A 24,933-nucleotide genomic window follows, 5' to 3' on the forward strand; every position below is an offset into this window, starting at 1 on the left:
CAGGTAACCTCACCGGTCCACTCCACACAGACTTTTTCTTTGGAATCCATACCCTTTTAGAGTTTTAAACAGCCCCAGATTAACTCTCAATCTGTGGAGCCAACAGTATAGTCCATGACCCCATGTGGCACCTGCAGCTCTTTCTTATCCAAAGCAACTCACTAGCCCTCCTCTCCTATCCTCCAGATTATCTAAGTGTGAGTCAGATATTAGCCCACCACACCTGCCAAAGACACACTGGCGCCTTCTCAAGGTCTCTAAATGTAGGCTGACAGGAGGTTTCATGGCAAACATGGTTCCCTCAAAAATTGTCTTCACCAAAAATTCTCAAATAGTAGACTCTTTTGAAATGACTCTGTGGGTGAAGGGAATTCAAGAGGCATAACACGTTTTCAGAGAGATCCTACTTTGCGTGTGCCTTATAGCGCACTGGCATCTTACTTTGGAATTTCTGTCATTATCTCAGTGCTTCAGTCAAAAGTTCCAACTCAACATCATTTCTTGAGCACTTGTGTTGTTTCAAGCACTATCAAAAGCATTCTAGGTGTATTACATAAATTAAGTTTAAAAATAATTACAGAGGGGTGCCCGGGTTGTTCAGTCGGTTAAGCATCAAACTTCAGCTCAGGTCATGATCTCCCAGTTTGTGAGCTCAAGCCCCACATCAGGTTCTGTGCTGACAGCTCAGAGCCTGGAGCCTGCTTTGGATTCTGTGTCCCTCTCTCTCTCTCTCTGCTCCTTCCCCAGCTCACACTCTGTCTCCCTCTCTCAAAAATAAATGAATATTAAAAAAAAAATTTTTAGAACGTAAGAAATATTAACATCCACATTTTGAAGAGACTGCAACCTAGATTCCAAATACAGTTCAGTACAAAGTATGAACTCTCGGCCATTTTAAACAAAGGATCTGTACTTCTAAGTTGTCTACAACTCTACCATTTTACTCTGAAGCTCTTTCCAGTCTGACTCTCATCCCTCCCAACCTCATTAAAATGACTTTTTTGAAATCCCTTGAGCACTTGTTGCCAGATCTTAGTACCTGATATAGTTGAGCACTTCTATCGTCTTGAAATACTTTATTCTCTACGATTCCACACACTCTTCTGATTTGTTTCCCACTTCACTGGTACCTCTCTGCTTAGTTGTTCCCTTGCTACTTCTCCATGTAGCTTTTACATGTTGACCTAGATCTTTGTTATGAACCCTCTTCCCTTCTTTATTTACATTCTCACCCTAGGTGCTCAGCATGATGCTTTTAAATTTCATGTCTATGTTGATAACTCCAATGTATAAATCTCCATCCTGATATCTACAAGTACATTTTTCACTTGGGCATCTTAATAGGTATATTTAGCAGAATTTTTCCAATATAGAACTTTTGATAACCTACTCAAATATGTTCTTCCTGCCCTCTGTCCAGATTTTCTTATAAAAAAATAGCATTATGGGGCCCCTGGGTGGCTCAATTGGTTAAGCATCTGACTCTTGATTTCAGCTCAGGTCATGATCTTACAGTTCATGGGATTGAGCCCCATGCCTCATGCTGTCAGCGCACAGGCTACTTGGGATTCTCTCGCTCCCTCTCTCTCTCTGTCCCTCCCTCACTCATGGTCTCTCTCTCTCAAAAATAAATAAACTTTAAAAATTAGCATCACAGTGCAGCAACCCAAATACCACTGTTACACCATCCATAAATACCCAGTGCCCTTATTCTCTACCTTTCTTCCATCATCAAATCCCATTGATTTTACTTTTTTAAATATATTTCAGTCCTCTGTAACTTCATCATTGCTTTAGTCCAAACCACCATCCTTTTCCTCCAGATTGCTATGATATATTCCAGCTAATCTTCCTGATCTCATTTTATGTTATTACATCATTACATGGGAGGCAAGGTGACTGCTTAGAACTCTACATCAGATCACATCATCACTCTTTGGACTGAAGCTTCTCAATGCTATCTCGTTTTAATAAAATCCAAACTTGGTTCCATGGCCAACTTTTTTTTCCTTCCCCTCTCGAATTTCTTCTCTTCACTAATCATGCTTCAGCTGCAATGCCTACCCTTTATTTCTGAGCATGCCAAACCCTTTGCCATCTCTGGAAATTTACATTTGCTGTAACACAAAGTATTATTTATCCATGTGTTTGTTTGTTGGTCTCCCCTGCTGGTAACCAAACATCAAGGGAATATAGAACTTGTCTACCTTTTTGCCTGCTATATTCATGGGACCTCTCATACAGTAAGCACCCAAATGTTTCTGATTGACTGGGTGAATAAGATGAATGAAGGAATGAAGGAATGAAGGGATGAAAGGCTGAATCATGATATGTTGATAGATTGAATACTCCGTAAAGTAGGCAACCTGTCAAATCCCTGAATAAAATCTAACAAATGAATATGCTACAAAATATTAAACAAAAAATAGATCCTGTTTTCAACTGGCCCCCAACTTTCCTACAGATAACAGAGTCCCTTTGGCAGTTGAAATCACAACACTCTCTTTCTAGGTAGGGTTCAGAGTGAAGGCTCAGAGAGGGAAACTCTGGACATCTGATGAGCCTGAGGCAGGCAGGGAGAATGGCAGTTAGAGGAAAATGACCTTTCCATCAGAAAAAAAGTCTCCAGTCAGCCTTCAGGATCCTGAATGATCGCAGCACTGGAGGCTCCACTTGGAAGATTTTAATCTGAGAAAAATGGTTTAATACATAACATGCTGTGGGGATATTTGTCTGGGAGCAGACTGAGCTTAAGTCAAATACTCTGCATTTACAAATCCAACTGATTAATAAACAGCCAGCGAATTTTGCTCCTTCTCTACAATACACTCAGGAAAATGGATGGGTTTTATTATTCTACTTATTATTTTTTATCAGCAAAAGTAAAAAAAAAAAGTGTTTTCACCCATCCCTCCTAAGCTGTAAAATGAGAGAGGCAGTATGATTGTATATTGCTGGAAAGAGATGCAATTATAGAGAATTATAAATCATATTCTTTTGTTTGGTTGGCATTTTTTGTTTATTTGTGTCTAATGCAAAGAGCAGGAGATTTACCATAATTTGCGTTCTATAACCTGCAGTACATGTGACAGGAGAAAAAAAAATCTATTAGCAGAAATGTGTTTTGCCTTTCTGGGCCGAAAGCAAAATAGCACCAGGTTGAAATATTCATCCATTTCTCCTGCCAGGGTTTATTCCTTTTAGTGACAGTCGTCTACCCTTAAAAAACAAACAGACACTTCTACTCTTAAGAAACAGACATGTCTACCCTCAAAAAACAAACAGGCAAACAAAAACTCTTAGGGATTTTCTCAAAAAGATATTGGTCAAAATACAAAGCTTTGTCTCCGGGTCTGGTCTTTGCGGCTCATTAATAACTATAGTGATACACTTCTTACTGAGGAGAAAAAAGATTATTTCTCTTAGGTTTTGTTTGTAAAACAAATGTGAATGACCAAGTGTGTTTTGCACAGATTCTGACAGGAGGAAAATATGACTGGGAAATACATATGCAGCATTATATGTACCCAAGGTAGGAATACGATATAGGAAAGAATTCTTCCACTGGGTTTTCATATGCTCTGCATTCTGAGGCCACATTTTATGGCAGTGTTTAAGCCTGAAAGAATAAGCCTAAAAGAATAATGCTTGAATATATGAGCAGGTTTTGTGATCATTTTCTCTGTATTATTTTCTCTGCATCCATTCAGGGCAAGTCAAGAGGATATATATTTAAATGTTAGTATAAAATCTTTAAACTAGACAATTGGAAAGTCGTTTAAGCTCTGAGGATAATAAGATATGAGACTGTGTTCCTAAGACAGTCTGGATGTTATAATCCATTCCAAATAATTTTAGTTTTGTGTTATATATTCAATGACATACTCCAGGGCAGATATAAAACAAGTAAACCCACATGTCTCTTTGTGTGTGATCTATATATTTACATACAAAGTTGCCCTGAGATACTCACACACACACACACACACACACACACACACAATTAGTAAAGATGCTTATAATAAAAGGTCAAAATGAAATAGAGATATTTGACTTTTTATGCCTTCTTATTTAGAGCACTTTCGGGTTCACTGGAAAATTAAGGGAAAGGTACAGAGAATTTCCATATGTCTCAGCAGCCCCCCTACATTAATAGCCTCCCCTATGTCAACATCCCCCACCAGGATGGCACATTTCTCTGTAAGTGATGAACCTACACTGACACATCACAATCACCCGAAGTCTGTAGTTTACATTACAGCTCCTTCTCCGTGTTGTATGTTCTATGGGTTGGACAAATGTACAGTGACAGGCATGCACCATTACAGTATTCCACAGAGTATTTTCACCGCCTGAACCATCTTCTGGGTTCTACCCATTCATTCTCCTCCCATTCCCCTCAACCCCTGGCAACCACTAGTTTTTCTGATGGATCCCCACTTTAGTATTTTCCAGATTGTCATATAGTTGGAATCATACAGTCTTATAGACTTTGCAGATTGGTTTCTTTCATTTGGTAATATGCATTTGACTCTCCTCCATGTCTTAGCATGGCTTAATAGCTCAGTTATTTTTGTGATGAATAATATCCCATTGTCTGGATGCCCCACAGTTTACGTATCCCCTCACCTACACAAGGACATCTTGGTTGCCTCCAAAGGTTAACAATTATGAAGAAAGCTGCTACAAACATCTATGGGAATGTCTGGGTGTGGATGGAAGTTTTCAACCCCTTTGGGTAAACACCAAGGAGCATGACTGCTGGATCATACAGTGAACTGCCCAACTGTCTCCCAAAGTGGCTGTACCATTTTTCATTCCAACCAACAATGAATGCAAGTTTCCTTTGCTCTGCATCTGCACTGGCATTGGGTATTGTCAGTGTTCCAGGCTTTGGCCATTTTAATAGGTGTGTGGTGGTATTTCATTGCAGTTTTAATTTTCATCTCCCTGCATATATACATATATATATATGCATCTCTGTGCATATAATGTGGGGCATCTTTTCATATGCTATTTGCCATTTGTATGCCTTCTTTGGTGAGGTGTCATTTAAGGTCTTTGGCTCTTTTTTAATTGGGTTGTTTGTTTTTTCATTGTCAGGTTTAAGAGTTCATATTTTGGGTAGCAGTCCTTTAGCAGATGTGCCTTCAAATACTTTCTCCCAGTGGTTTGCCCTTTCATTCTCTTCCCATTTTCTTTCACAGAGCAGAAGATTTTACTTTTAATGAAGTCCAGAGTATCAATTATTAATTATGGACCATACCTTTGGTGTTGTACCTAAAAATGCATCCAAGGTCAGGTTTCCTTCTGTATTACATTCTAGGATTTATATAGTTTTATGTTACACCTTTAGTATGACCCATTTGGGGTTAATTTTTGTGAAGGATATAAGGTCTATGTCTAGATTCATTGTTTGGCATGGAGATGGCCAGTTGTTCTGGCATGATTTGTTGAAGAGATTATCTTTGCCCCATTGTATGAAGCATGGAATATCTCTCCATTCACTTAATTCTTTGATTCTGCTCATGAGAGTTTTACAGTTTTCCTATATGGATTTTATATACACTATGTTACATACACATCTAAGTGTTTCATTTTTTGCAGTGGTAATATAAACAGTATTCCTTTTTTTAATTTCAAATTTTACTTGTCCATTGCTGGTGTATAGGAAAGTGATTAACTTTTACCTATTAACCTTGAATCTTAGGTTTTAAAATGGATTTTGTTGGATTTTCTGCCTAGTCAACCATGTTATCTGTGAAATAAGAGTTTTCTGTCTTCCTTCCCAACCTGTATGTTTTTTTCTTTTCTTTTCCTGCCTTATCACATCAGCTAAAATTTTCAGCTCAAAGTTGGAAAGGAGTGACAAGAAGGGATATGCTCAATGTGAACCTGATCTTAGTGGGAAAGAATACCATTAAGTATCATTCTCACCATTAAGTAAGTTGGAGTTTTTTTTGTTTTAGTTGTTGTTGTTGTTGTTGTTGTTGTTGTTTTTGCTATAGGTCTGTTGTTGTTGTTTTGTTTTTTTAGAATCTTTATTAAGTTGAGGAAGGTCCCCTCTATTCCTGGTTTACTGAGAGTTTTCGTCATGCATTGATGTTGGATTTCGTCAAATGCTTTTTCTCCATCTATTGATATGATCATGTGAGTTTTCTTTTTTAGCCTGTTGATGAGATGGTTTATATTAATTGATTTTCAAACATTGAAACAGCCTTGCATCTTGCATACTTGAATAAACCTCACCCCATTGCAGTACGTAATTTTACGCGTTTTTAAATTCAATTTGCTAATATTTCATTGAGGATTTTTGCATTTATGTTCATGAGATACAGTTGCCGTCAGTTTTCTATTCTTGTAATGTCTTTGTCTGGTTTTAGTATTAGGGTAGTGCTAATTTTATAGAATGAGTTAGAAATTATCCTCTTTGCCCCTTTCCTCTGGAAGAGATTGTAGATAATCAGTTTAAATTCTTCTTTTAATGTTTGGTAGAATTCACCATTGGGCCAATCTGGGTCTGGAGCAATATTTGAGATTTTTGTGACAAAATGAGTTTTAGTCATGTGTGATATGATAGAAATTTGACAGAATAAAAGCCAGAAAGCATTAGGATTTGTTGGTTCCAGGGAAGCAAATATTAAGCATGATATCCAGCCTGTGATCTAAACTCAGATATATGCAATAAATAAATGAAGAAAGAAAAAAAATAAAATCAGATACATGCAGAAGTAGAAGGAGGAGTTGTCAGAGAAAGACAAAGGCTAAAAGTTACCTAGGAACTGACAAGAGTCAGGCAGATCTTTTGCTACAAAAATAAGCTGAGGATAAATAACTAAGGAAAGTACCAGAAGAATCTGAAGAGGAGTAGCAAACAATGTTTTGGTGCAATCCAGCACAATCTTTTTAAGTTTTATTCTCTATTGTAGAACTGCACTCATGCTAACTCTGGCTTGATGGATCCTAAGGACATCACCTATACCCTGACAGTTTCGAAGGTTAATGAGTTAATTGCCAGTTTGGTATGGGTTTGATTAAATCAGGAGAAGGCTTACTTTTTAGTGCGTGCACACATACAGACTCTTATGCACTTTAACTCAAATAACTTTTATTAGTTCCCCATTGCTCAGGTAATCTATTTCTGTGCAACAAACCAACTAAAAACTTCTAAAAAATATACCCATGGAACTTAGGGGTAAGGAAGTTGGACACAGAGTAGCAGAAATGGCTTGTACAATGGATGACATGTGGGACCTCAATTTTGAAAAATTCAAAGACTTTGGGTGAGTTGTTGGCTGGAGCTTGGAAAGGTTTGGGGGGCTTTCAAGTACATCTGGCAGTTGATCCTAGCTGATTGCAGGGACCTCAGGTAAACTGTCAACATGGCCTTTCTGAGTGGTCTCTACATATGGGCTAATTTAGACTCTTTCTCAGCCTGGATGCTGAGTTCCAACATGTGCTCCAAGAGAACAAGGTGGAGGTGCATAACATGTTTATGATGCAGCCTCAGAAATCACATAGTATCACTTCTGTAGTATATTCTTTATTAATTGTTGCAGTCAAAAAGTTCTTCCCAGCTTCAAAGGAAGAGACATAGACAACACCACTTGATGGGAGGATGTCAAGGTCCTATTGGAAGAAAAGCATGAGGGATACAAGATATTGCATTGCCCATCTTTGGAAAATACAAACAACCACACCAGTAAATCAATACCAAAAAATCACCAAATTTACTAAAAATAGAACACAATAAAATAATTTTGACCTTCAAAAAATTATCAATATTGAGCTAATAATGGGATAGATTTAAAAACTCTCTCATTCAGCAGCATTTGAAAGACGAATTCAGTAAGTCAGAGTGATCATCTGTATCTGTGGTTCTCTACTTTGGGGACCCCCATCTTATGACATTGTTGGGCTCCTGTTAAGGACCAGACTGCTGAAATACAGGGGTGGCTTCACAGCTTGTTGCTTAAAAAGGCTTAAGATTTGTGTTTATACTCTTCAGATTGTGAAAGCAAGAAGATGGGGTATGCAGTTTTCAAAAAAGCCTGAAACTGTGAAGAAAACTGATGGAGAAAGTTTTAAATAACCAGATCTCTTAAAGAGATACTAGATCCATTCATACAGCACAGTAACCTATCTGTCCCACTCCATAGTCTCTGAGGGATCCAAAACCTGGTTGTTCATCTTCATACATACCTTGGGCAATATCGGTATCCCAGGAGACATGAATGCTGATTTGGACCACCTCTTCAGCATCATTGCTTTCTAGTTTCTCAAATATCATCTCCAATGACATTTTCCATTCTACTTAAGCTACTCATTCCCATAGTCTCATTCTAGACCTTGGCATTACTCAGAATTTCTCTATCTCAAAATCGTCCATCCTTTTACTATTCATCGTCTTCAAAGTCATGGAGAATTTTCATCTATTAGCTATTTTCACCTAATTCTTCATCCCTCTCTTTGGTCCTTTCTGCAACCATCTCAGATTACTCCCTTATTATCATCTCAGATTGCATGGTCTATCTTTAAAAAAAATTGTTTTAATGTTTATTTTTGAGAGAGAGAGAGCGACATACAGCATGAGCAGGGGAGGGACAGAGAGAGAGGGAGACACAGAACCCAAAGCACGCTCCAGGCTCTGAGCTGTCAACACAGACTCTGACGCGGCGCTCGAACTCACGAACCATGAGATCATGACCTGATCCAAAGTCAGTCGCTTAACTGACTGACCCACCAAGGCACCCCAATCTTTTTAATAATATTCTTGTCATTGCCCTTAAGCTCTGTTTTCCCTCCTTTTTAACCATTCATTCTCCTTAGGGCTTAGTCTTTTGAAAACCAAAAGCAGGAAGACTCCTTCATTTTGACTTTCCCATAAGTCTTCTTGAGGCCATGCTTTTTTTATTATTATTATCTAAATTCAAGTTAGTTAACATACACTATAGTCTTGCCTTCAAGAGTAGAACCCAATGATTCATCTCTTACATATGACACCGAGTACTCCTCCCAGAAAAGTGCTCTCCTTAATACCCATCACCCATTTAACCCATCCCCCCACCCACCTCCCTTCCAACCTCCCCTCCCCAGCAACCTTCAGTTTCTTCTCTGTATTTAAGAGTCTCTTATGGTTTGCCTCCCTCACTGTTTTTATCTTATTTTTCCTTCCCTTTCCCTATGTTTCTCAGGTTTCACACATGAGTGAAATCATATGATATGTCTTTCTCTGACTGACATATTTTGCCTAGCATAATACCCTCTAGTTCCATCCACGTTGTTGCAAGTGGCAAGATTTCATTCTTTTTTTCATTGCTGAGTAGTATTCCATTATACAGGCGATGCTCAAATGTGGGAAAAGGGAAAAGAGGAGAAATACCTGGAAGGAAAAACAAACTTGACTAACATTTAGCAAAGAATATCTGGCCACCTGAATAATTTAAAAGTTAATGTTGCTAACTACTATGAAGGAGAAATTCATTCACTATCAGAATGTGTCATAGTGATCTTAACTGTTCCCTCATCAAGGGCCCAAGGAATAAGGTGAAGGCTTCTGATCATTAAAGCAATGATGCACATCCTTCTCCCAGCATTTTATACTTAAAGTCAGTAAATCTGGCTCCCATCACCAAGAAATAAAGATGACGTAGTCTCCACTCCTCCTGTACAAGTTTCTCAGCATCCTGCTGCCTTTGATTTACTTTTGTTTGGAGGGCTTCCTTAGACAATTGTTTACTTTCCTCTAATTTTGTCTGAAAAATGATGATGGGTACAAGTGAGGATGATGCAAAGTGGAAGAGGGAAGTGAAAAATCTCCCCAAACCCGTCCTTCCCTTAAGATAAACCCTGACTCTGCATTTGTACACAAGCACCCCTAGCATCTGGGGCCACAAAAATCACCATGCATGCAAGGTGATGGCGTTGAACAAACCTGACATTCATCTTCTGTTGAGCTTTGGCAAAGAACATTAATTTCTAAGCGTAAGTAGTCTTTCTCTGGAAGTTAATGAGAGACAATCATTGTGTTCAAAGATGGAAAAAGAGACAAGGGCAAAAGCTTAAGTTACTATTAAGAATCAGCGGCAAATTCTGAGTCCTGACTTCAAATCATTTTTCCACCAGATGATCTGATCCATCCATTTCTGCTGACCATCAGCCACAGATCATTGGCTTGTCTTATGGCAAAGTCAGTACACACCGGAACGTGGTTGCCTCATCTGAATGCCCGAGGAAAGTCTACAAGCTTCTCTCTCTTTCAAGTTGCTCTCTTTCTCGTCTGTCTCTTTGCACCAGATCTGCCAGCCTCCAGGAGCTGAGAGGGGCAAGATAGCGACGAGGCCCCATCCTAGGGTATGGTGTGTCAGTTGCTAACATGGGTTCGTGGTGGTGGGTCCTTCTGTCTGTATTCAAAATCATAGCAATCCATTTAGGCACCGCTGTTCCTTCCAGGCAAATGTGCAATAACACAGTCGGCCCATTAACATTGCAGCTGCATAGAAGATTAGTCACTTTGCGCTGTGCTGCCTGGTTAAAGCATCCACGACCACTTACGGAATTTGGGAACAGCACTGCTGCAATGAGCTGATGCACTGTTTACAATCATTCTCAATACAGACAACACATCATTCTTGGTTTTCTGTGTGGGTTGGGTGGCTGAAAACATCTCCCACCAAGCTGATACTTTTTATACAGCTCTAGAGTGGGGGAAGAAAAGAGCCTTCCTGATGCTCCTTCTGCTCTCCATTGGGATTCTCCATTGAGGAAAAAGATGGGTTTCATCAACCGTCCCAAGAAAATAGGCTGATAACTTCCTCAATTAAACTGTGGCTTCTTAAATTCAGGGCTTGTGATTGGCTACAATGGATCCTGAAGCCTCTACAGGATAAGAACTACGCATGATTCTCCTGAAGCATTTAACAGGCATGGCACATGCTATTAGCTCCTTTGGTTTTAATTTATCCTAAGAAACGCATCTCTTTTCACGCAAATATTATGTAGATATTGACGTATGGACTTTTCAAAGATTTTAAGATAGATGGAATACAACTTTGCAGAAGCTATTTCCGTTTTCACTCCACGCCTTAAATATAAGGAAGAAAGGCCCTTGGCACAAAGGGTGAGCCTATTTCCAAACGTTCATTGGAGTCGGCTTCTTTGGCCCTCTCTGGGATATGAAGCGACAACAATGTGAAATAGCTCTCAAGTACAAAAATAACTAATGGCATCTGAAGGAGTTAGGCCAAAGATGGCAAATACCTCGTCCCAGGGTTTCAACTGAAAGCTGACCACACTTACCACACTTCCACTCTGGAACAAAATGAGGGGCGCTGGAGTGGCTCAGTCAGTTAAGCACCCAGCTCATGACTTTGCTCAGGTCATGATCTCATGGTTTGTGAGTTCGAGTCCCACATCAGGATCCATGCCGTCAGCATGAGCATGTCCTGCTTGAGATTCTCTCTCTCTCTCTCTCTCTGCCCTCCCCGATCATGCTCTCTCTCAAAATAAACAACTTAAAAAATAATTAAAAACAAGAAATATAGCACATCAAACTGTAATGAAAATAAAAACTTAAACAAATATATACATAGAACATACTAGAGAGATGGGGGGGCGGGGAAGTCAGCTTTATTACTGGTAAAACATGCTTAAGAAGTCTTTTTAAATGTGTCACTGCAACTGGGTTTGCTAACGCCTTCCCTAAAATGACAGCATCACCCCTGTTGCCACAAGACATCACAGACAGCCCTGGAATTAGTCTGCTCAGGCTGCCGTAACAAAATACCACAGGCTGGGTGGCTTAAACAACAGACATTTCTTTTCTGACAGTTCTGGAGGCTGGAAGTGCAGGAACAAGGTGTCAGAAGATTTGGTTCCTTCTGGGGTCTCTCTCCTTGGCCATCTTCTCACTGCACCCTCCTGTGGTCCTTTCTCCGCATGTGTCTATGTTCTAAATCCTCTCTTTTTATAAGGACACCAGTCAGATTGGAGTAGGGCCCACCCTACCGGCCTGATTTTAACTTAATTGCCTCTTTAAAAGCCCTTTCTCCAAATAGGGTCACATTCTGGGGTACTGGGATTCGGTAGGCAAGAATTTTGAGGAGGTGAAATTCAGCCTGCAACATCCCTCCAGCAAGTGCAGACGGCTTGCTACAAGGAAAGGCAGAGAGGAGTTTATTTTTCTGGGGGACAGCTCAGCTGATCGTTTCTCAGTCCTGGCTGTACATTAGGGCCAGCCAGGGAACTTTGAAAGCCATCAGTGCCCGGAGCTCGACCACAGGTAAACTGAGGTCTAATCTCTGGGACTGGGGCCAAGATATGAGTGGGTTTTGGAAGCCCCACTAGATGACGATGGTGTGCATTCAGCACTGAGATCCACCATTCACTCAAAAGAGGCAGAGAGAAAGGAACAGGATGGGGGCACACACTCAGGTCCTTCTTACAGTATTCCCAATTCCACGAGGTGCTTCCCTTCAGAAAGATGAGAGGGGAAGGAAGGAGACTGACCGCCCCCTAAGTATTCCTTTCCCTATGCAGGATGTAGGAGACAGGGAGCCTGGCTTAGCAGAAACACATCAATTATGCCTGGCCTGGGGGGAGGAGTGTCTTGCCCCCCACCACTCCTCCTGACATCTGCAAAGGAGGCGAGGCTCAGTGTCTAAGAACCAGGTCCTGTATTGCCAGCTCAGGCACAACCTTCTCAAACCTTCATCTCCGACCATCTCCCTGGGGCAGCAAATTGTTCCAACCTGCCCTTTGCACGGGACACTGATGGACCGTGGGAAGCTGAGATTTAGTTCTCCATTTCCTGCACCCCTCTGGCTACTGGATCTCAATTCTGGGCAGCTGGTCAACCCATCAGGAATCCACTAAAGCAAATCATTTTGCTTCTCCACAGCAGGCTGACTTCAGTAACCACCAAGAATTCATTACTGCTCTGGTTTGTTTACACTCGCTAGGAACAGACAGTGCCTGTGAATTATTTGGAGACACGCCTTTCCCTATAAATCAGGTTTAATCTATGCTTCAGATACGTAGGACAGCATCTGGAGCTTCCTCTTTCTTCCCCCTTTTTTTCTTTAGTCAAATGGGTATGGAGGCACCTCCCTTTACAGGTCATATCCAGTAGGAAAAACAAAACAAACAACAACAAATAAATAAATAAATAAATACCTTCGAATTCAGCTGTATGGATCTGAAGCGGTTGGACACCTGGGTTTTAGCCCCAGCACCACTGATAACCATTTATATGAATTTTGGAAAAGTTATTTATCTCATCTCTAAAAGGATGGAAGTATTAGACTCGCCATGATTTACATGATGTGGAATCTCTAGATGAATAATGACAAATGAAGACAGAAGAGAGACACTGGCCATTTTTCATTTAATTAAATTAACTAAATTGTTACTGATCACCTACTACGTGCTGGGACTGTGCTGGCATCGATATAAAGCCATCCAGAGCATGCCTCTGCCAAGAAGTCCACTTTTAAACACACACCTTGGTTAGCATGGTAGAGAATAAGCATCTTTACTGGCCATGGCAGTTATAAGGATGTCTTGATCGATTTCTTTAAAAGAACAAAATATTAAGGTTTGGGCTGCATATATATAAATTTCTTTGGAGTATGTTAGGAGCACCCTTTCCCCAGAGACAAGACAACCAATAGCGAAGGTAAAAAAAAAAAAAAAAAAGTAAAACAGAAGCCCAAATTGAAAGAACAGCATCAATATTTAATCACAGCAGGCCACGGGCTGTTGAAGCAAAAGGTATTAAATGTAATTGAAACCAAAGTATTCCGATTCCCACTGCGGGGTATGAGGTGGACCAAGGGCCTTTTCTCTGGGTGTCTCCCACAACCTGCTGGAATATTCCCTAAGTGGATTGTGTCATTAGGAACACATCAAATCAATATCCTAAGAAGGGTTCGTGTGTGTGGGGCCAAAACATACCTTGGGTAATTTCACCTCATGTAACAGATTGGTCTCTTAGCCATACAGTAACAGAAGCATTTTCTTTCTACAAAATGGATAGCACAGAAGAATAATCTAGCTAGCATACTAATAAAGGAAAATAAAGGTATCTGGGAAAACTCTTTGAAACCCTCAATGGCTAATTTGGGAATTCCAGACTTCGTTACTGGAAAGACACAGTGAAGGTATTATTAAACAACTCTAATACACGAGATGTATTACATCAAGGATGCACTCTTATTTTTGTAATTGCCACTTATCTCAAACCTTTTATTCATGATCTCAGAGGACATTTTCAAAAGCTCATACTGTCACTACACCTTGATCAAGGTTAAGTGAGTCTTTCTTTTTCTTATAGAATGATCACCTTCCTGGTCCCTTCTCCCCAACTCTCCGGTTTAATAACTGTGTCTTTTCTGGGTACTGTTATTAACCTGGGGTTTATGATCACCTCTCTGGAACATCAGTTTAACAATATCGCCTATCGTGAACCGGAGACAGAGTATCTACATTCTTTATGATTTGCCTTTTTGGGTGCCAACCTTGATTACAGTCTTAACTATGGTTGTATGTTTGTGTGTGTGTGTGTGTGTGTGTGCGTGTGTAGCGGGGAGAGAAATGTGGAACTACCAGTTTTCTATACTTGGTCTTTTTGTCTTGTTTTGTTTTGTTTTGTATATATACTTGTTCTTTAAAGGTAAGTGACTGGCCATATTCTTGGTCCACCTCTCCAAGTACAAACAATTTATGCATCCATGGGCCACCATCACACCCTTGGCAGAACTAGACACAGAATCAATAAAGAGATACTTTGCAGGTAAAGGGGAGAGGCAAAGTGACCCTCAGTCTTAAGCACAGCCACATGGTAGGTTGTCACTTCATTAGACACAGATGCTCTTAGACATAGGCAATGACACTTGTGGGTGATCAGAAGACCCAGAACACATTGCTCTTGAAGCATCAAGTGAACCGGGAGCAGGATTTTATTTTCCCATAACTTTTCTCTTCACCAGAATTGTGTTCTGATGTGGTATTCAAAATACGCAGCCAAAAACATGTTTTGCAATCTGCTGGACCAAAGCTATTTAAAGATTGTTTTTCCCGAGAAAGAGAAAAATTCTAAGGAAAGGCTGCATACCCGTGAGCACAGTTAATTTCAATAAATTGAAATGTTCTCATCACCATCATAACAAACATTGAGATACTAGGCAAGACACATAACTTTTTGGTGCCTCTGTTTTTCCATCTGTAAAATAAAGTGGAAATTACCATTTATGGGAAAGGTGATCCATGTATTATACGCTTCCCATATAGCGTGAAACAATTTGCACATTACGTTGGGAATATATGTTGTATTTATTTCAAAATCCAACGTATTTTTTAAATGAGATAAATAACAGTCAACATTTCTATAGTACCGATTTATGAATTTCCTTTCTTCCTTTAATTTTGGAAGGGAATAAAATTCTGCTGAGTCCCCCAGTGCATGCCCGTTTCCACATAGATGCCATGGAAAGCTAACAGTTATAAGATTCCCTTGGAGAAGACAGAGTCTTTAGTGTCCAATAACACCCAGAGTCATCCAGAATATTCTTATGATGTTTTGTAGGCCAAGTTTTTCTTTACCCTTTTATTGTTCTTTAGCTAGTAAATTGATATAGGACAGATTAACAAGAGAAAAACAAATTTAATTATGTATGTATGGAAGCCACAAAAAATATGATACCCAAGGAAAAGTCAGGCAATTGGCATCAGGAAAGACACCAAATTTTGCCATCCTGAGCTAGGAGGGATGGAGTCCGGGGCTTCAAAAGGGAAGAGGGTAGTTCGTAGGACAATAAGAAGAACAGATACTTGGTAATTAGATGTTTGCCCTGCCATACAGATAGGTCATTCAGATAAAACTTAGCTCTCTCTCTCTGAACCAGACCCCCTATCTAAATGCTTTTAATTAGTTCAGGGCAAGGTAAAGTTTTTCTTGAGTTTGCTGGGTCTTGATGGCCTTCAGTTCAAAATAAGCCACACACCGAAGTGGCAGATTTGGGGGTCACATATTCTGTTCTCCTTCAGTGACAGTGAGGCTTACAGACTTTTTACCTACGTTTCCTGGGGCCTGAGGTGTTGCTGACATCACAGGACAGGTCCCAGGTCTTTTTTTTCACTAGTAAAAGGCTTATTTGGAATTTAGATATGCGCATGACCTCACCCCCAGGCAAGCTGGTCAGGTGCAAAGAAAAGTGCTCTGGAGTTGTCACGTAAAATAGGAGCAATGACTTTGTAGGGCAAGATTAGGCAGGAATCTCCAATTTAGACTTGACTTTAGAGTGGAACTTTCCAGAGGACAATCAGATATTTGCTTGACAAGCAATTCAATAATCTAATTTTATAGAGCCTTTAGGGGTGATGTAATCTAATCCTGTATTGCTACAGATTAGGTTATAAGGGCACAGGGAAGTTAACTTACTTGCCAAGTCACATTGCTAATAAATGAAAAAGGAGACATTGATACCAGAAGTTCTGACTCAAATTCCAGTCTTTCTTCTCCATGACGTGTTGCACGTGGGGGACCCTGAATTCTCTGCCTTGGTCTGGCTTTACGAAAGTCTGTCCAGTCTGCTTGGTATAATTCAGTCAAGCACAACTGAACTATCTCAGAAGAAACATCACAGTACACAATGCCCTGCTAACCCAACCCTGGGCTCACTATTTTTATGACATCTTTCTTTACGTACTGATTAACTCCACAAATACTTCCGGGATATACGCTTTGAATCAGTTTTTGACATTGTGATTTATGGGAAATGTATATTTGGTCATTCAGATGACCAAAGTACATTTTCCATATTGACTTAGCTTTTGTCCATGGTTTCTGGCTCACCTGTCCCCAAACCCTTAGAGTTTGCTGAGCAGTAAAAGCCGATGGGAACAACTTTTGTTACAATATTTTGTCCTTATCCAGTTTCTGAAAAGCTTCAGAGCCAAAAAAGTGAAATGGATGTCTTGTTATTCATAACAAGCCCCTTCCCACAACTGGGTTTATGCTAATGAGATGACTTTTGAAAGCACCTAAGAATAGGGGTTGGTTGCCAGGGGAACCAATCATGAATAGAGGGTTGGAATTTTCAGCTCCCCGCTCCAAGGCACACCTCCAAGGAGGCTAGAGGAGCTGCAGGTTGAATCAATTACCAACAGCCAATGATTTAATCAACCATGCCTATGTCATGAGACCTCCATAAAATATTTAACCAAAAAAAACAAAAAAAAACCCCAAAAAACAAAAAAAGGAGGGGGTGGATTTTGGAGAGCTTCCAGCCTGAGGAATCAGAATGCTTCCACATATGCCACCATGCTGGGCCCCAAACTCCACAAGGGCAGAAACTCCTTTGTTTAGGACCTCACTCTATGTATTTCTTCATCTGGCTATTGATTCACATCTTTCAATATCCTTAGTGATATGTCTGTAATCTAGTGAGTAAATGGGTTTCCTGAGTTCTTTGAGCCAAATTAATTGAACCCAAGGTGGGGGTTGTGGAAACCTCTGATTTATCACCAGTCAGTCAGAAACACAGGTTAACAACCTGGGCTTGGGAGTAGCCTCGGAAGTGTACCAGGGGTGGTAGGCAGTCTTGTGGACTGACCCCTCAGCCTATATTCTGAGGCAATTGCTGGGTAAGTAGTGTCAGAGTAGGACACCCAGCTGGTGTCCAGAGAGCTGTTGAATGGGTGGGAGAACCTCCTCCATACACCCGCATTATAATTGGTAGCCACAATCTTGTGCGGTTACTACACTAGCCTTGCGGGTACGATGTTGAGAAAGACTTAGCTCCTGGCCCTGAAGAAATTTCAGTGTAATGAAGGAATCAGACGAATAGGGGAAAAACCTGCTATCATTGGTGCTACGAAAGAGGTAACCAAAGAAGGCTATAAGAACACATAGGGTGAGCATTCGGTCAGCAGTGGAAGTTAGGTAAGATTTACCAGGGGGGGATGAGGTCCAAGCTGAATTTTAAAGGAGGGATGGAAGAACAGCAGGTGATTCAGAAAGGAGGTATTATTAGTACCAGAGACAACAGAATGTTTAGCTGCACAGGGACGGGAAAAACAATGCAACGTTCAAGAAAACGAGTATTTGGACGTGGCAGGAATGTGGATGTGGTGAAAGCTGAGCCTTGTGAAATACATAAGTGACAAAATATGAAGGAGCTTTATAGCATACTGTTAATAGGGCTTCAGCTGTAATTGGAAGGCAATGGGAAGCCATGGAAATGATCTAACAACATATCTGTTTTAAAAAACGTTCATTCTAATAGCTGAGTGAAAATAGATTAGGGTGGGTTGGAGGTGGGGAGACTGGAAGCTCAGAGAAATCAGATAGGATGTGGTTTCAGGGACCCCCAAAATAAGTGTGGTGGACACTATAATGTCCACCTGCATTGTTGGGCTGCTGTTATACCCCCAGCAGCTGGGAGTGCTGCCAGAATGTGGACCTCAGTTGTCAGTCTTCTTTGAGGATTGCCTTGATAATTGCTGTGCCCAAGGTCACACCTTCCAGAAGCAACTCGTGTCTAACAACTATTCAGCATGGGGTACAAACGCCCAGCTTTCTCCTCTTATGTCAAGACAACTCCAAAGGACTATGCAGCTATAGAGCTCCCTCTGTGCTCAGATGAAGGCTTTATTGGGACTGCACTGTGGTCCAGCTTCTCCTCCTACTCAGTTCTGTTTCCTTCCACTCCAAAGTGTTGATACCCAAAGCACCCCCTGGTAAATGACCTGCCCACTAATTGCTAAGATCCACCCAGGGTCTGTGTCCCCAGGAAAACCAGCTTGTGATAAAGTTGCAGGTCTGTACCAGGATACTGGTATAAAGAAATCGGGGGAGGCACAGAAGTAATTCATATATATGTGTGTACATATATACCCATATATATGATTGACAGTATATATTAAGGGCCAGTGGAGTACCAAAAAGAGGGACAATTTTCTGATGTGGATTATTGACTTAATGATCTTACTGTGAGATACCTGTAAGACAATGAGGAACTACATTACACAGACAATTGAATTCTTGAATTGAACCACAAAAGAAAGATCTGAGACTATATATATATATATATATATATATATATATATATATATATGAGATAGATTAGATAGGTAGATAGATAGATGATAGATAAATAATATGCATGTATTCCCTTTGGAGACATCATTTAATATTCTAGATGGAATTAAAAGCTATTTAAGTAGATGAAGTCATTAAGAAAAGAAAGAAGTCTCAAAACTGAAGAGGGCAAAATTCCAGTGTTCACAGATCTGGTAGGGGCAGCTCACACTGGCTGAGAAGGAGCAACCAGAGAGACAGGGCAAAATAAAGACACTAAGATTTCACAAGAGCTCAGAAAAAGGAGGGAGGCTACTGTTGATTAAGTTAAAGTCTTTTGAGGAATCTAAGGAGTTGAGAACTAAAAATGTTATTGACTTCTTCAATATGGAAAATACAGATAACATTAGCAAGGGAAGTTTGGGGGATGTAATGAAGTAGGGGCCAAACCAAAGCAGGGAGAGGTGTGAATATGGCATCTATTTTTGAATAAAAATCTTGGATTGGGTAAAAAATGCTGGCATGAGTAAGCTGCAGGCTACATTTTTACCACATTCATAGAAATTACAGAAAAGCTTTAATTTTAAATCTTTAAACAATCTATAATAATAATGGAAAACGAGAAGGGGGCCCATCGGTGGGCCAGATATTATGAAGAATCTCACACACGTGGAACGCAGATGGGTCAGGCTGGATGAGGATACAAAGCTTCATTCTGGAGAGTTGTTCTAAGATGGCAGATATAACCAGCACCTGACGTTTGGTTGGAGAACAGAAAGAACAACCATGCAGTCTGGCCCCTCCTCTACCTGAAGCCTGGGGCTGGAGAGGAGGAGCAGTGCCCTCTGTCTGGTGACACAAAGAGAAGAGGGGCATCAACTCACCACAAACCAGTTTCTAGAACATCCACTCAGTAGTACTGAGCAGTACTCAGCAGTACTGAGTCACAGAAGACCGTCGTCAAGACCAACATTTTAAGAGAAGGTGATAAGTTCATGATGAGACATCAGTATCTGAGGAAGACCACCACCAGATAGAGGCATTTCTGCCAAAATCAGTAGACGGAGATATTTTTAATATAGTAGCAGGATAAGACAGGATTCATGACATGAGGTACCCAGCAGCAGTTAGGGCACCTACACAAAGAAGCACAGTCAACATGCTCAATAAATGAACAGAGTGGACACAGCTGTGGAGCCAGCTAGTGAAGCGGAACATCCAGTGGAAGAAATATCCCCCCAACGCAGAAGTTAGAGACACGAGGGATACATTTAGGTTTTTTCATACCTTTTACGGCAAATTGAGAAGCGACATTTCAGGATGTGAAAGAATAGAAAAAACCACAATGGCCTATGGAGATTTGGAGACGATGACCTCCAAAGGGATGGGAATAAGACGGAGTAAGATTTATTACTAGCAGCACTTCCTTCAAGAAGATAATAAAGATTACCTCTGAAGTAATGACGAAAAATAATTTTTGAACAACAGAAACACGCTATTCCCAGCCATATTATCATTCAAGTGTGCCAAGTAAATAAAGATATCTTCAGAAATCAAGAGTCTTAGAAATGTTACTGCTCTGTAAGAGTGTGTTACTAGCTCAGCTGCGTAAAAAAAATGAAAGAGGATGGGGTAAGGGGAGACATTGGTCACCTGCAGCTACTTCTATTCTCTCCTGAAATCTCACTAGCAAAACTCTAAAGGTATTTTAAAAGCAAAGCCCTCGAAAGATAGGGAAGACAGGAGAAGAGAAAACAATACAATTTTGAAGGCTGTAAATCAAATAGACAATGAGTAACCTATTCTGGAGGCTTGAGAAAACTGAATCCCAAACAAGGAAGAAGGAGAGTTAAGAGCAAACCCAATTTATACCAGAATCTCTGAAAGACTCAGGAATTGAGGAAACAAAGCACCCTGGAAGCCAGTTTGAAGGGAAAGACCTAAATTAATGAGAACTGGTTGAAAATTGATTTAAGAAGCAGTCAGATCCTCTCACTAACCCGGGTTGGTGTCTTGCCAATCTTTCCCTCAACCTGGTGCAAGACTGGAGATTGGTGTTTTGAGAGAGGCGGCAGCAGCGCTCTGTACTGGTGGGCACAGGGCGCAGGAAGGACAGGAGTCAGTATTCTAAAAACAGGGTACGTCAGTGCATTGCTTGGATACTGGATGCTGACAACTCCTGTCCTATTTTTCTTTTTCTGTTTCTTTCTTTTTTTTAATTTTAATTTTTGAGAGAGAGATAGAGCACGCGAAAGTCAGGGGTAGGGCAGAAAGAGAGGGGAACAGAGGATCCAAAGTGGGCTTTGTGCTAACAGCAGTGAGCCCAACGTGAGGGGGCTCAAACTCACAAACTGTGAGATCGTGACCTGAGTCAAAGTCAGATGCTTAACCAACTGAACCACCCAGGTGCTCCCTATTTTTCTATTTACCTCCAAGAATGAGGGCAATCAGCTCTTCACCCACTAAACAAGAGACTAGTAGAAGCTTCTCTGCAGAATCTGACCCATGCCAAGAGAAGAGACCTCAAGATGTTTCTCCACTCACTGGCCCAGCCAGATCACTCAAAGTCTACATAAACCACAGTCACTCACTCAGGGTTTCCCATAAGCTTGGTAAGGAAGATCCTGAAGCAAGAGCTGAAATCAAGGATTACCAAGCATCTGAAGATAGATTATAATATGAAAAACAGAAAACAAAACATCTAAATGAACACAATCGAGCAAAAACAGAGACTGTTCAGAGAGAAAAATATCTTTCTCTCTGCTTTCAAATAAGAAAAAAGTGCAACCATGAAATAGGAACAGGACGCAAAGTAAAGAAAGCCTGGGAGCTTAAAAAGAAGGCCCTGGAAATTACCATATGAAAAATATATAATATTTAATAATATAATACAATGATAGAAATTTATATGGGAGCCTGGGTGGCTCATTTGGTTAAGCGTCTGACTGGCTCAGGTCACAATCTTGCGGTTCATGAGTTTGAGCCCCGTATCAGGCTCTGTGCTAATGGCTCAGAGCCTGGAGATGGCTTTGGATTCTGTGTCTCCCTCTCTCTCTCTGCCCCTCCCCTACTGACACTATGTCTCTCTCTCTCTTAAAATTAATAAACATTAAAAATAATTTTAAAAAGGTACATATCAGAAAGTATATATATATATATATATATATATATATATATATCTCAAAGCAAAGGTGAGGAAATTATAGGGCAAGTGGAAGAGGTACAAATACAGATGAACATATATACAAATACATATGATCAATATATGTTCAATATATATGTTCATATATACAAATATAGATGAACGTACCCCCAGCCCAGTCACTGGATTGCAGGTCCTCATGACCTCAAAAGATTGGAACTGTGGGGGTATTTGACCAAGTGCATTCAAAGATCAGCATGCTGGGAGGAACACTAGCAAAGAAAACAAGGGACAGAATTCCCTGTGAGTTAGTGGGCTCTAATTCTGCAGCCAGGGCATATAAAGATGGGAAAAGAGTCATTATATTCCATAATCAACAGGCCATTGGTCATCAGGACCTTGGCAAGCAAAGTTCCCTAGCAGTGACAGGGGCAGAATCCAGATGGCACCGGACTGAGTACTGGTTGATAAATGATAATGTGAGAAAGTGACTGTTGGCTGCTTTTTACCTTTTTATTTGTAAGGAGGTAGGCGTGAATATGAGTATGCCGTGCAGACGAGCCATGGACCTCACGTCAGCCACAGCGCACAGTGGGCTACCAGAGGTTTGGCCTAGAGGAAAGATTCCAGAAACCCACTTCCCACGCCCAAGTCAATGAAAGTTTTCTCAAAAAATGAAAAACAAAAAAAGGCACAGGGAAGGACAATCCTATCTCACCAGGGGAGGGATTCGGAGAGCTGGCCTTTGTCAGAAAGGGCCTCACTCAGCACCTTCCTCTTCCCAGGCTTCCCAACATCCCATAAATACTCGGGCCTGCATACATCATTGGCTTTTGGAATCTTTCTAGAACCTTCTCTCTGAATCTCCTTCAAGCTATCTTGACAGTGTATATACTGCAGACTTTTCAACCTCAGATCTGGATCCTCTTAACACTTTTTCCTTGTCCTATCAGCACAGTGCCTGGTATCCCTCAAGCATAAAAGTCAGTTGTTTGCGTGGTTGGCGCTGTTAACAGGGACGACCAGCCAGTCACCTGCCATCCGCCACAGCACAAAGAAAGCCGGGGCGAAAAGGGAGAAGGTGAGGGATCTGAGCCGCCAGCCGTGGGCCATGCTACTCACCGTGTTCATTATTTCCTGTCATCTTCCTAATAATGCCGCAAGGCACCAGTCCACCCTAACTTTTGCCCATGAGGATTACAAGGCTTGGAGAAGGAAGAAACTTGCCCAGAGCTATTAGGTGGCTGAGCCAGGATCTGGGCCACTCTGTCTGCTGCCACGCCGCGAGGGGAAGCATTTGACAACTGATCGAGATGCGACCACCGCACCTCATTTCTAAGGCATTTGCTCTTCCGATTAATGTAACCTTCCTGAACCAGACGCACCATCCACAATCTGAATTGAAACGAGCTGCCTAGTGTTCAGGCGCTGAATGAGCAAAAGGTATTCCAGGGGCATTTTGTTCTCGGGTCTCCTGCTGCAAAGGGACGATCAGATTACAGAATTTGGCCTGGAGGCCTTCGTTCCCCTCCCCGGTCCCCTCCATTTCTCCCCAAGTTAGTTTTCATTTCCTAACAGTCATTAGCCGAGCTCTGGGAATGGAGCGTAAAAATTTCCCCTCACCTCCGGAGCCCTAACTGGCAGAAGTTCCTTCAAACTCCGCAATCAGAGCTCCATTTAAACCATCAGAACCTCATCAATTAGGCCTCAATGTACAGGGACCAAGTGGTCTGCCGGTCACGCTGAGACGGGCGCGAAGGAGTAGCGCAGGCCTCATTATTGGCCTTAAGCTTTTGTGAAATTCCTGAATAAGCAGCCCAGAGAGTGTCTGCAGAAGGGCTGCTTTTTTTTTTTTTTTTTTTTCCTCCTGGCTTTAACAACCGCTTTTATGGACAATTTAACACTGTGGGTTGCCAGCTGTGTTAATGCCAGGCCCCCTTCCTTCATGATGTCGGCCTTGTGAAACGGCCATCATGTATAGAGCCCGTGCCCCCATCTTCCCAAGAAAACCGGGCCTTTCTTAACATCCAAGGCCAAGGATCCATGCCAAGGACAACGATTGTCGTCCCAGTTGCTGCTGGCACACAGGCCAAGGCACACACTGCTGCCTGGGCTCATTTCAGAAGGGTGAGGTCTCTGGTCTGGCGCAACTAAGTGCATGAAGTCAGGGCTCCCCCACGCAGTTCACTGGTTCCTGAGAAAAGGTTACAAATGGGGAGGAGTGATGTCCAGAGTCTAGGCTGCTTCTTGGGTGGGAGGGGCTAGCAGATGAGGAGCCCGAGGGTCGCTTTGGTCGCCATAGCTGTCTGCAGCCTCTACACTAAAGGGGCTGTTTTAGTGTTTTTATCTCATTTGTTCTCCAACTAAGGTAAGTCCATGTCTTGGATAATGTCTGGCTGTTCAGGCTGTGCCTCACATAACTGGATCCAGCCAGATCCAAAGCATGCTTCTTCCTGTGAAAGATTCAGGAACTGAGTTTTATGGCTTTGCTCAGCGTTGATTAATTTCTAGGGTATCTAAATAATTTGACGCGATTCCTATCAGATATAAACCAGGGGTCTGCCAATACAGTAATTTGCAGTGAAAAATATTAGAATACTTAGGTCCCATTGTCAATGTCTTCTCTCTTCTAAGACCTTAAGCAAAATAGAAAAAAATAAATAAGGAAACCGAAAGTGACTTGAAATCTATTTCGAAGCCATGAAAATATTCA

At 41.2% G+C, this 24,933-nt stretch overlaps 1 long non-coding RNA gene across 1 annotated transcript in view; it reads left to right on the forward strand.

The window, feature by feature from the left end:
- Window positions 1-13,706, forward strand: part of LOC132662324 (uncharacterized) — a 46,217-nt gene extending 32,511 nt beyond the window's left edge. Inside the window, exons 2-3 of the long non-coding RNA XR_009602568.3 lie at window positions 5,836-5,943; window positions 10,126-13,706. This is a non-coding gene — a long non-coding RNA (uncharacterized LOC132662324). The remainder of the gene's footprint in view (window positions 1-5,835; window positions 5,944-10,125) is intronic.
- The last annotated feature ends 11,227 nt before the right edge of the window (window positions 13,707-24,933 follow it).

Source organism: Panthera onca, chromosome D1 (genome assembly GCF_046562875.1).
Source record: "Panthera onca isolate mPanOnc1 chromosome D1, mPanOnc1 haplotype 2, whole genome shotgun sequence".
NCBI classification, from domain to species: Eukaryota; Metazoa; Chordata; class Mammalia; order Carnivora; family Felidae; genus Panthera; species Panthera onca.